The 11,705-nt window shown below is 41.3% G+C and overlaps 1 protein-coding gene across 3 annotated transcripts in view; it reads right to left on the minus strand.

Annotated features, from left to right (window-relative positions):
* LOC132659993 (endogenous retrovirus group K member 19 Env polyprotein-like) overlaps positions 1-9,936 on the minus strand; it is a 190,877-nt gene extending 180,941 nt beyond the window's left edge. For 2 of the 3 annotated variants that reach the window (XM_060417519.1, XM_060417517.1), the window contains exon 1: positions 9,667-9,936. The gene's annotated coding sequence lies outside the window, so the exon portion shown is untranslated. The remainder of the gene's footprint in view (positions 1-9,666) is intronic. The other variant, XM_060417516.1, reaches the window with a different exon arrangement.
* Positions 9,937-11,705: the final 1,769 nt, after the last annotated feature.

Below are 11,705 nucleotides of genomic sequence, written 5' to 3' on the forward strand. Positions count from 1 at the left end.
TAAGTTGCAGGATACAAAATTAATAGACAGTAATCTGTTGCATTTCTGACCATTAACAGTAAACTACCAGGAAGAGAAATTAAGGGCATGATCCCATTCACCATTGCATTCAAAATAAAATATCTAGAAATAAGCCTGACTATGGAGGCAAAAGACATGTACTCAGAAAACTATGATACTGATGAAATGAACTGAAGATAATACAAACAGATGGAAAGATGTATCATGTTCTTGGGTTGGAATAATTAGTATTGCTAAAATGATCATACAACCCATGGCAATCTAAAGACTGTATGCAATCCCTAGCAAGATACTGGGCTTCTCTGGTGGCTCAATGGTAAAGAATCCTCCTACTAATGGAGCAGATGTGGGGCCGATCCCTCGGTTGGGAAGATCCCCTGGAGAAGGATACAACAACCCACTCCAGTATTCTTGCCTGGGAAACCCCATGGAGAAAGGAGCCTAATGGGCTGCAGTCCATGCAGTTGCAGAAAAGAGTCGGACACAACTTAGCAACTAAGCAATAACAATCAGCATATCAATGGATATTTCACAGAACTAGAACAAATAATTTTACAATTTGTATGGAAGCACAAAAGATTCTGAATAGACAAAACAATCTTGAGAAAGAAGAACAGAGCTGGAGGGATGATGTTCTATGACTTCAGACTGTACTATATACTATTATAGTAATCATAATCATCAAGGCTGAGCGCCAAAGAATTGATGCTTTTGAACTGTGGTGTTGGAGAAGACTCTTGAGAGTCCCTTGGACTGCAAGGAGATCCAACCAGTCCATTCTGAAGGAGATCAGCCCTGGGTGTTCTTTGGAAGGAATGATGCTAAAGCTGAAACTTCAGTACTTTGGCCACCTCATGCGAAGAGTTGACTCATTGGAAAAAACTCTGATGCTGGGAGGGATTGGGGGCAGGAGGAGAAGGGGACGACAGAGTATGAGATGGCTGGATGGCGTCACTGACTCGATGGACATAAGTCTGTGAACTCTGGGAGTTGGTGATGGACAGGGAGGCCTGGTGTGCTGCAATTCATGGGTTCACAAAGAGTCAGACACGACTGAGCGACTGAACTGAACTGAACTGAACTGTATCATCAATTCAGTTCAGTTGCTCAGTCATGTCCAACTCTTTGAGACCCCATGGACTACAGCACACCAAGCCTCCCTGTCCATTACCAACTTTCGGAGCTTGCTCAAACTCATGTCCATCGAGTTGGACATGCCATCCAGCAATCTCATCTAATCAATTCATCCTTCTTCTCCCACTTTTAATCTTTCCCAGCATCAGGGTCTCTTTCAATGAGTCAGTTCTTCACATCATGTGGCCAAAGTATTGGAGTTTCAGCTTTAGCATCACTACTTCCAATCAATATTCAGGACTGATTTCCCTTAGGATGGACTGGTTGGGTCTCCTTGCAGTCCAAGGGACTCTCAAGAGTCTTCTCCAACACCACAGTTCAAAAGCATCAATTCTTTGGCACTCAGCTTTCTTTATATGCTAACTCTCACATCCATACATGATTACTGGAAAAACCATATCTTTGACTAGATAGACCTTTGTTGGCAAAGTAATGTCTCTGCTTTTGAATATGCTGTCTAGGTCGGTCATAGCTTTTCTGCCAAGGAACAAGCATCTTTTAATTTCATGGCTGTAGGCACCATCTGCAGTGATTTTGCAGCCCAAGAAAATAGTCTGTAGCTCTTTTCACTGTTTCCCCATCTATTTCCCATGAAGTGATGGGACTGGATGCTATGATCTTAGTTTTCTGAATGTTAAGCTTTAAGCCAACATTTTCACTCTCCTCTTTCACTTTCATCAAGAGGCTCTTTAGTTCTTCTTCACTTTTTGCCATAAGGGTGGTGTCATCAGCATATCTGAGGTTATTGATATTTCCCCAGCAATCTTGATTTCATCCTTTGCTTCATCCAGCCCAGTGTTTCTCATGATGTACTCTGCATGTAAGTTAAATAAGCAGGGTGACAATACACAGCCTTTATGTACTCCTTTCCTGATTTGGAACCAGTCTGTTGTTCCATATCTAGTTCTAACTGTTACTTCTTGACCTGCACATAGATTTCTCAGGAGGCAGGTCAGGTGGTCTGGTATTCCCATTTCTTGAAGAATTTTCCACAGTTTGTGTGATCCGCACAGTCAAAAGCTTTGGCATAGTCAATAAAGCAGAAGTAGATGTTTTTCTGGAACTCTCTTGTTTTTTCCATGATCCAGCAGATGTTGGCAATTTGATTTCTGGTTCCTCTGCCTTTTCTAAATCCAGCTTGAACATCCAGAAGTTCACAGCTCACATTCTGTTGAAGCCTGGCTTGGAGTACTTTGAGCATTACTTTGCTAGTGTGTGAGATGAGTGCAATTGTGCGGTAGTTTGAGCATTCTCTGGCATTGTCTTTTCTTGAGGATTGGAATGAAAACTGACCTTTTCCAGTCCTGTGGCCACTGCTGCATTGTTCAAATTTGCTGGCGTATTGAGTGCAGCACTTTCACAGCATCCTCTTTCAGGGTTTGAAATAGCTCACCTGGAATTCCATCACCTCCACTAGCTTTGTTTGTAGTGATGCTTCCTAAGGCCCACTTGACTTCACATTTCAACACGTCTGACTCTAAGTGAGTGATCACACCATCATGGCTATCTGTGTCATGAAAATCTTTTTTGTACAGTTATTCTGTATATTCTTGCCACCTCTTCTTAATATCTTTGGCTTCTGTCAGCTTCATACCATTTCTGTCCTTTATTGAGCCCATCTCTGCATGAAATGTTCCTTTAGTATCTCTAATTTTCCCAAAGAGATCTCTAGTCTTTCCCATTCTATTGTCTTCCTCTATTTCTTTGCATTGATCACTGAGGAAGGCTTTCTTATCTCTCCTTGCTATTCTTTTGGAACTCTGCATTCAGATGGGTATATCTTACCTTAAAACAGTATGGTAATGGCATAAAAACAGACATGCAGGTCAATGGAACATATGAGCACAGAAATAAACCCACACACTTATGGTTAATTAATTTATGCTCGATTAACCTATGACAAAGAAGTCAAGAATAAACAGTGAAGATAGTCACTTCAATAAGTATTGCTCAGAAAATTGGACAGATACATGTAATCAAGTAAATTAAAACATCCTCTAAAATCATGCAAAAAAAATAATAATCTCATTTGGATGAAAGACCTAAGTGTAAAACATAAAGCTATATAACTTCTAGGGGGAAATTATAGGCAGTACACTCTGTCATAAATTATAGCAATGTTTTTTTGGACCTGTCTCTAAAATCAGAAGCAAATAAATGGGAAGTAATTAAAATGAAAAGCGTTAGCACAGCAAAGGAAACTACCAGTAAAATGAAAGACAATATACTGAATGGAGAAAATATTTGCTGATGATATGACCCATATGACTGATAAGACAAATCAATGTGAAAGAAATAAACAATCTGATTAAAAATGGGCAGAGAAATGAACAGACATTTTTCCAAAAAGGACATCCAGATGGTCAACTGGCATATGAAAAGATGCTCAATACCATTAATCATCAGGGAAATGAAAATGAAAATCACAGTGAAATATCACCTCATATCTGTCAGAAAACGATCATCAAAAAGAACATAAATAACAGATGTTGGTGAGGATGTGGAGAAAAGGGAACCCTCATGAACTGTTGGTGGGAAAGTAAACTGGTGCAGCCACTGTGGAAAACACTACAGTGGTGGTGGTTTAGTTGCCAAGTCGTGTCCTACTCTTGCGACCCCGTGGACTGTAGCCCTCCAGGCTCCTGTGTCCATGGGATTCTCCAGGCAAGAACATTGATGTGGGTTACCATTCCCTTCTCCAGGGGATCTTCTCAACCCAGGAATTGAACCGGGGTCTCATTGTACGTGGATTCTTTACCAACTGAGCTACCCAGGACACTAATTTTCCATAATTTTAACTAATGGCTAACATTTGTTGATTGTTTATCAGGTGTCAGGAACTGAACAAAGACTTTATATTAAATAGTTCAAAAGGCTATGAGGTAAATACTGTTACATTTCCATTCTGTGATGGAGAGAAAGAGAGGGTCAGAAAAATGAAACAGCATGCTCAAATTTCACAGCAAGTAAATGACAGCTGAGATTCAAAGGTAGGCAATGGGACTTTGTAGCCTTAATGGCTATGCATTAGCAGAGAATTCTTGACTGCTTCCTTACAGGGTAGACATGAAGACAAAAATAACAGTCTAAACGAAAGCAATCCAAACAATATAAAGAACTATATGATAGATAATGTAGGTGCTAGAAACTTCCATAAATTCTAAAGATGAGAGTAGTGTTTGATCAATGTGCTCCAAAATACCCTTTGAGAAAATACATTTCAAAATTAAAAGTTATGGGTGTATATTTCAACTATACATATGTGCAAAATTGTATGGAGTTATTAACTTCTAGGATTTATGCAATGTATTTTTAAATACTTAACATTTGATAATATCAGCTACTTTGTAAAAGTAAAATACAAAATCAGGATTAAAAACTTGCTATACTGTATGCACACCATGTTCATAGCAGTATTATTTACAATTGCCAAGATATAAAAGCTACTTAAATGTCCATCAACAGATGAATAGATAAAGAAGATCTGGTAGTATATATATACAATGGAATACCGGTGGTGGTGGTGGTGCTTGGTTGTTAAGTCACGTCCAACTCTTTTGCAACCCCATGGGCTGTAGTCCTTTAGGCTCCTCAGTCCATGGGATTTCCCAGACAAGAATACTGGACTGAGTTGCCATGCCCTCCTCCAGGGAATCTTCCTGACCTAAGGATCAAACCACAGCTCCTGCATTACAGGCTGGTTCTTTACCACTGACCACCTGGGAAGCCCCGCAGTGGAATATTACTCAGCCATAAAAGGGAAGAGATTGTGTCATTTGCAGACACATAGATAGACCTAGAGACTGTCATATGGAATTAAGTCAAAAAGAGAAAAACAAGTATCATGTAGTATCACTTATATGTGGAATCTAGAAAAATGGTACAGACAAACTCATCTGCAAAGCAGAAATAAAGATACAGACATAGAGAACAAATTTACGGATGGATACCAAGGGGAAAGGGAGGGTGGGATGACTTGGGAGATTGGGATTGACATACATACACTACTATTGTAAAAGAGATAACCAACGAGAACATGCTGTGGAGTAGAGGAAACTCTACTCAATGTTCTGTGGTGAAGTAAATGGGAAGGAAATCCCCCAAAGAGGGGATATAGAGAGAGCTGATTCACTTTGCTGTACAGCAGAAACTAACGCAGCATTGTAAAGTGACTCTACTACAATAAAAAAGACTTTTTAAAGATGTGGTACATATATATACAATGTATTACTCAGGCATAAAAAAAGGATGAAATTTGGCATTTGCAGCAACATGGATGGACTTGAAGAGTACTATGCTAACTGAAATAAGTCATACAAATATGAAAAAGACAAATCCTGTATGATACCACTTACATGTGGAATCTGAAAATTATAACTAGTGAGTATAACAGAAAAGAATCAGACTCACAGATGTAGAGAGCAGATTAGCGGTCACCAGGGGGGGAGAACAGGGGGAGGGGCAAAACAGGAGTGGGGGGTGGGGCTATAAACTATTGGAAGGAAGGCAGACCACTACATGGGGGATATAGTCAATATCTTATAATAACTGTAAATGGAGTGTGACCTTGAAAAATTGTATAAAAATGGGGGAAAATATGTCCTATTGTAATTATTTTCCCACCGTATTATTTTAACAACAGAAATCCATACCATTCTCTAAGGAAGAATAAGAATGTGTAAATTTATGATGATGAGGGTTTGCTTGGGATAAAGAAACAAGGCTAGGAGCATAAGACAAAAAAGAATGTGTTGCATGCTTTCTGCTGTATTTCCAGTGGTATAGGAGCCCAGTAATTATTACCACAGGCAAGAAAACAGACAATGGATAATGATTAAAACGGGAAACTTGGGGTCTAGAAAATCATATTTAATGAGATAGGTTAGGCAATCTAAGTAGCACAGCCTCCAACAGGCTGGATTCCATAAATTTTCAGTCCGCTTTGGGATAAACCCAGTAGGTCTGTTGGCATCATTGCCTTGAAAGCTGCCCAAAGCTACCCAAAACAATACAGAGTTGATAATTCACTCTGGGCTGTTTTTTTCAAACAAAATAAGGTAAATTTTGAGCCGCTTTAATAAAACCTTCATATTCTAAGTATTTTAACACAAATCTACCCTGCAAGTCTAAGAAGGTACAGTCTGAAGCAATAGCACTCTAGGCCAAATGCTCTTCTGGAAAGATCCCTAGAAATCCTGGGTAGTGGTGGTTTAGGCACTAAGTCGTATCCAATTCTTACGACCCCATGTACTGTAGTCAACAAGGCTCCTCTGTCCTTGGGATTCTCCAGGCAAGAATGCTGGAGTGGGCAGCCATTTCCTTCCCCAGGGGATCTTCCCAACTCAGGGATTGAACCCAGGTATCCTGCATTGCAAGCAGATTCTTTACTGACTAACTACAAGAGAAGCCCTTTATGACACTTGTATGCATTTAAAAAGATGAAAACTTAAAATCCCAAGTGGGAAGGTGTCAGGTGTTCCTGCCACTCAGAATGTGTGGTCCTGTCCTGCATTCATCCTCTTACTTCTCCGGGCAGGTAAGGCCAGAGGAGCTAGTGACAGCCGTCCTCCTGCCATGATGGCAGCATGGAGAAAATGGCTGAGGTCAACAGCGTTTTGCCACTAAACCTGGTGAGAGAGTCACTGGCTTTTCAGAGATAAAGTTTGTAACCAGTTAGCCAGAGCACTTTGGGGCAGGATGTCATATGATAGCTCCTCTGAGTCCACGCTGCATATACTAAGATTTTAGGCTCCAGCTTCCATGTGATACAGAAATACTGGCCCCTTAGGACTGTGTTTCCTGGTGGCTGACCCTCACCAAGAACCATAATTGAAAAGTTGTCTCTGCCCTGAGCATTGCCAATCCCAGAAAATCTGAGAAGCACAGCCTTCTGCAATTTCATGTCTCTTCTCCAGACTGTAAAGTAGCTGAAAAATAAACATTAAAAAAAAAAACATAAATACAAACACGGGACAGAGTTTTGAGGACTAATGGGTGAATCTCACGTGCTGTTCCTCATCCAAGGAAGTTGATTTACATCCTATTTCCTGATAGGAAAGTAACAGACAAAGAACACCCACAGATTCTAATTGTAATCATCTCTGTCATCCATTCAGGTACAGATAATTTTGATAAAACATGTTTCTTTAAGAAATACATCTTATCTTATTTCCTCCACTTCTAAATGCCAGAGTTGGGACTTTAATTATCAGATACACAGCTCATCCAGGAACATGCCTACACACAAAGTCAGGAGGGAATTTCTGATCTGAGGCTCGCTGAAGATTTACTTATTTCAGAAGCATTTCTGCAGCAGTGTGAATTTCTATAGCAGTGTTAAGGCATTCTTCTAGGTGGTTTACAAATATACATTCCTTTAATCTTACTTTTCTGGACTCTGTTTTATAGATGAAGAAGCTGCCCAAGTTTTCCCAGTGAGTACTTGACAGAGCCAGGATTCAAACCTGGCAACTCTGAATCAGTCGTGCTGTGCTATGCTTTGCTGCCTCTCACATCGGCTTGCTGAGACTGACTATAAATTTATTCTGTGATGGGAATTATACACATTTAACCAGTCAACCCTAAAGGGAATCAATGCTGGGTATTCATTGGAAGGACTGATGCTAAAGCTGAAGCTGCAATACTTGGGCCACCTGATGCAAAGAGCCAACTCATTGGGAAAGACCCTGATGATGGGAAAGATTGAGAGCAAGCGGATGAGATGATTGGATGGCCTCAGTGACTCAATGGGTATGAGTCTGAGCAAACTCAAGGAGATAGTGAAAGACGGGGAAGCTTGGCATGCTGCAGTTTATGGGTCTCAAAGAGTTGGACGCAATTTAGTGAACAACAACACAGCATACAAGGACTATACAAGAAAGTTATATGGTAGTTGTGAATGGCTTCTGTCTCCTCACTCAAAAAGTGGCCATTGTCTTTGACTAATGCAGCTAAGGACTCTTCCTCTACAGCCTATGCACTTCAGAGTTCCTAATAGAAATCATAGAAAACATCTATACCTCTGTTCATTGTTCCAGATTTGGTCTTTAAGCAGCATGCAATCAATTTGTTCAAAAATGTTGCTTCCTTCCAAAACACTGAGCAAAATTTTGCCTCCCTGACTTGCTTACCAGCCTCAGGAATTTTGCAGCTCCCAGACTCTCTAATCTAAATACCCACAACTTCAGTTGTGGCTGTGGTCTCTCTGCAGTCATGGGACTCTGTCTTGCTAACAGGTGGCCCAAACACTTTAATATCCTTTTGGCTAAAAGAACTATTTGCTACTCAGACTCTAAAATAAAAACTGATTTCCCATTCTGTGGTAGGCTGTCATTTCCTGGAAAATGTAGCATCAGTTACTATTTTTGTAGAAATGCCCAGAAATTGTCCTGAGGGAGAGTCTCTGCTTAAACCAGTAGCACATGGGTTAGACTATCCTGGGAACATCAGCAAGTGTGTATCACTCTTATCATAAACAAACCCACAGGAATGATAAAAAGCTTCTGAGCACAATCTCTGCATAAGTACACACACCATTCTGAAGACAGAGGCCTTTCCCCTGCCCTTGCGGCTCCCTTGATAAAGCTCAAAATGATCACTTGCTCCATCAATTTGGCAATTATTTATTGTTTTTCACAGTTTTTATAGTGTTTCTCATAGTACTAGAATTCAGAAACAAGCATTGTAAACTCAACACAAGTACCTCCCAAATTGGGTCACAAAACTGATTCTTTTCAGTTGCTTTTAATCTATAGTTTGGTTAGCTGCCATTAGACTCATTTATTATAAAATGACCTATTTAGTTAAAGGAAACTCTCGACCCAGGGATCAAAGCCGGGTCTCCCGCATTGGAGGCAGACGCTTTACCATCTGAGCCACCAGGGAAGCCCAAGAAAACCTCTTAAATACCAGTTCTTATTAGTAACTGCTTGATCTATTTTTAATTGTTTTACTCAGACAAACCTCTTTTGGAATGTTATATAGCAAATTAAGCCATATATCGTGTACCAGGAACATTAGCTTAAAACTATTTGTTAACATTGACAATGCACGTTCCTATGAAAATCTTCATGTAATTGTCTTCCCTGTCATTCTCTTTAAAAAGTTCTGAACCTTTTACCTTTTTAGTTGAAAACATATAAATTATAAAGTGAAAGAAAGAATGGGTCTTGCAGTTAAGTCAGGTCTGGAGTCAAATCCCAGCTCTGCCATTGGCTATCTGGGCTCCTTCACCTCTCTGAGCCTGTTTTCTCCTCTACAAAATGGGGATAAATATAATGCACGTGAATGTGCATGCAGCAGGGTCCCAGGCCTAGATGAGACCCTCCTCCACTGTTCCCAGACCTTGGTTTCCCCATCTAGGCAATGCAGTAGGGAAAAAAATAAAGTGACTCTCCTCTACCCAAACAAGTGAACAAGCACTCCTCTTTTGTTCTTACCTGAAGTACCATCATCCCAGAATACTTAAAAGTCCTCCCTGGGAGCCCTCTCCTGTGCTGCAGGCATTCTTACCCCTGGTAACTGCCTTCCCGACATTCCTGGTTTACCCCCTCTCCGAGTTTCTGACACCCAAGTTCAGCACAAAAGCAAGCAGCTCTGGGGCCCCCCGGCTCCAGGCAGCACTTCCCTTTCTCTGCCGTGCAGCCTGCAGGAGAGAGAGGCTCCTCCAGCCTCAGGCCCCAGGAAAGGGGCCCTCTGGCTGCTCCCTTCTCCTCAGGTCACTCTGCTTCACGGTGGCCCGTGAGGTTTGCTCACAGAGGCCATGGAGGTCCTGCAGCTGCTGCCAGCTAAGCCTGACGGGGGCCCTGAACCAGACCTCTGGAACAGTGCCGAGTCCCTCTTAAAGTGGGCACATACATAGCTGTTGATTATCATCTGCCTTTTAGTCCACCCTCAGTGTTATGTCTCTACTTTTCTCTTCTCCACCTCCAGCCTCTGAGGCTGGCCCTGACCTGAGATAACCTCCCTTTCTTACTCCCTTTCTTCCCTCTGGCATCTGTAGTCTAAACCCCAAACATCAGCCCCAGACTGGGCTGGCCACATGCTGCCAGATCTCACTGATGATCTCACTGCCAGATCGGTCTGCTGTTGTGGCCTTATGACTCTGCCAGGCCTCTGGGAATCCATGTGCCAGTCTCCCTGGATGATCTCTGCTTTACTGTCAACGCCTGTGGAGACTTGTCCCAGTGACCTCCTCTGCCCTTGGGGTTCTGTGGAGTCTCCGCTTATTGGCCTTTTCTAGCCTGACCCACCCCACGTGCCGTTTGAACTGAAGTGTGGCAGCTTTCTCTCCCTGGGAGCTGGGGGTTATGATAAGTTACTCATGTGCACACAGAATTTTGTTTTTACTGGACTGTGTCACCAGCTTCTAGCAGTTGTCCCCACCTGTCTCAAGATGGCTGGCACAGATTTCCCTTTATTTAAAGGGGCCAGGTCATTTTTCATAAAACATTTAAAAAGCACATATACCTGGGGCAAACCTGTAAGCTGGTGTGCAGTAGCTTCTGGGGCTTCACAGGGCATCATGTTTTCCATGCCCTCTGCATCCCTCATCTGCATCCATCACTGACCAGACTCCTCCTTCTCTCTGTCTCTGCACGTCCCTCCTCATATCCCTCAATCGTCAGTTTCAATACCCATTCCTCAGGCTCTGGCTGCATATTAGAGTTACCTGAGTCCCTTCAATTAAACTACAGTCTCTGCAGGTGGGGCCCGGCATTGGCACTATGAAAGGCTCCTCGGATGATTCTAATCTGCTTTCAAACATGAGAACTTCTGACAGGAAAATTTAGGCTTCAGTTCTTTTCCAGGAAGGTCAAGAAGCTCCGCCACCAAGAATTAATCTCTATCTAACTTATAATTTTACTCCTCATATATAACATAGCATGTAGCATATCTTGGGGATAATATGTGCTTGATGAATAAATAAATGGATATTCTGAATTTTTACAACTTTGTCCTAAGCCTGGAAGCTATGATTTATATCCACTAAGCCAAACTGGCTAGAAAATTTGAAAAAAACACATTCCAAGCATGTTCTCATCCAGTTATAAAAATTTTAGATTTTGACATTCCTCATCACCATATTAAAATTCAAAATATTTCTCCCATTTTTATATACACTAATTGTAGAAAAAACAGAAAATACTTCCGATCAAAATAATCTAAATAACATCTGTGCTTATACCATCACTGTTAACCCTTTGTCATCTCTCATTTACTATGCCCACACACTATTGCATATATTAAATTGAATCATACCTTATTCCTTCAGCAATATGTTGTGTAAAACTTTAGTCTCATTAAAAGTAACTTGGAGACAAGTCAGCTAAACATTAGGGAGGTTAAAACTTAAGTGTCTAAGTCCCCTTGAAGGACACTGAGCTTTCTAACGTTTGGCTACATTCTTATGTTCAATATATGTGTGTGTGTTAGTCACTCAGTCATGTCCGACTCTTTGTAACATCACGGACTATAGACCGCCAGGCTCCTCTGTCCATGGAATTCTCCAGGCAAGAATACTGGAGTGGATTGCCATTCCCTTCTCCAGG

The sequence above is a fragment of the Ovis aries genome, chromosome 6 (genome assembly GCF_016772045.2).
Source record: "Ovis aries strain OAR_USU_Benz2616 breed Rambouillet chromosome 6, ARS-UI_Ramb_v3.0, whole genome shotgun sequence".
In the NCBI taxonomy this organism is placed as follows: Eukaryota; Metazoa; Chordata; class Mammalia; order Artiodactyla; family Bovidae; genus Ovis; species Ovis aries.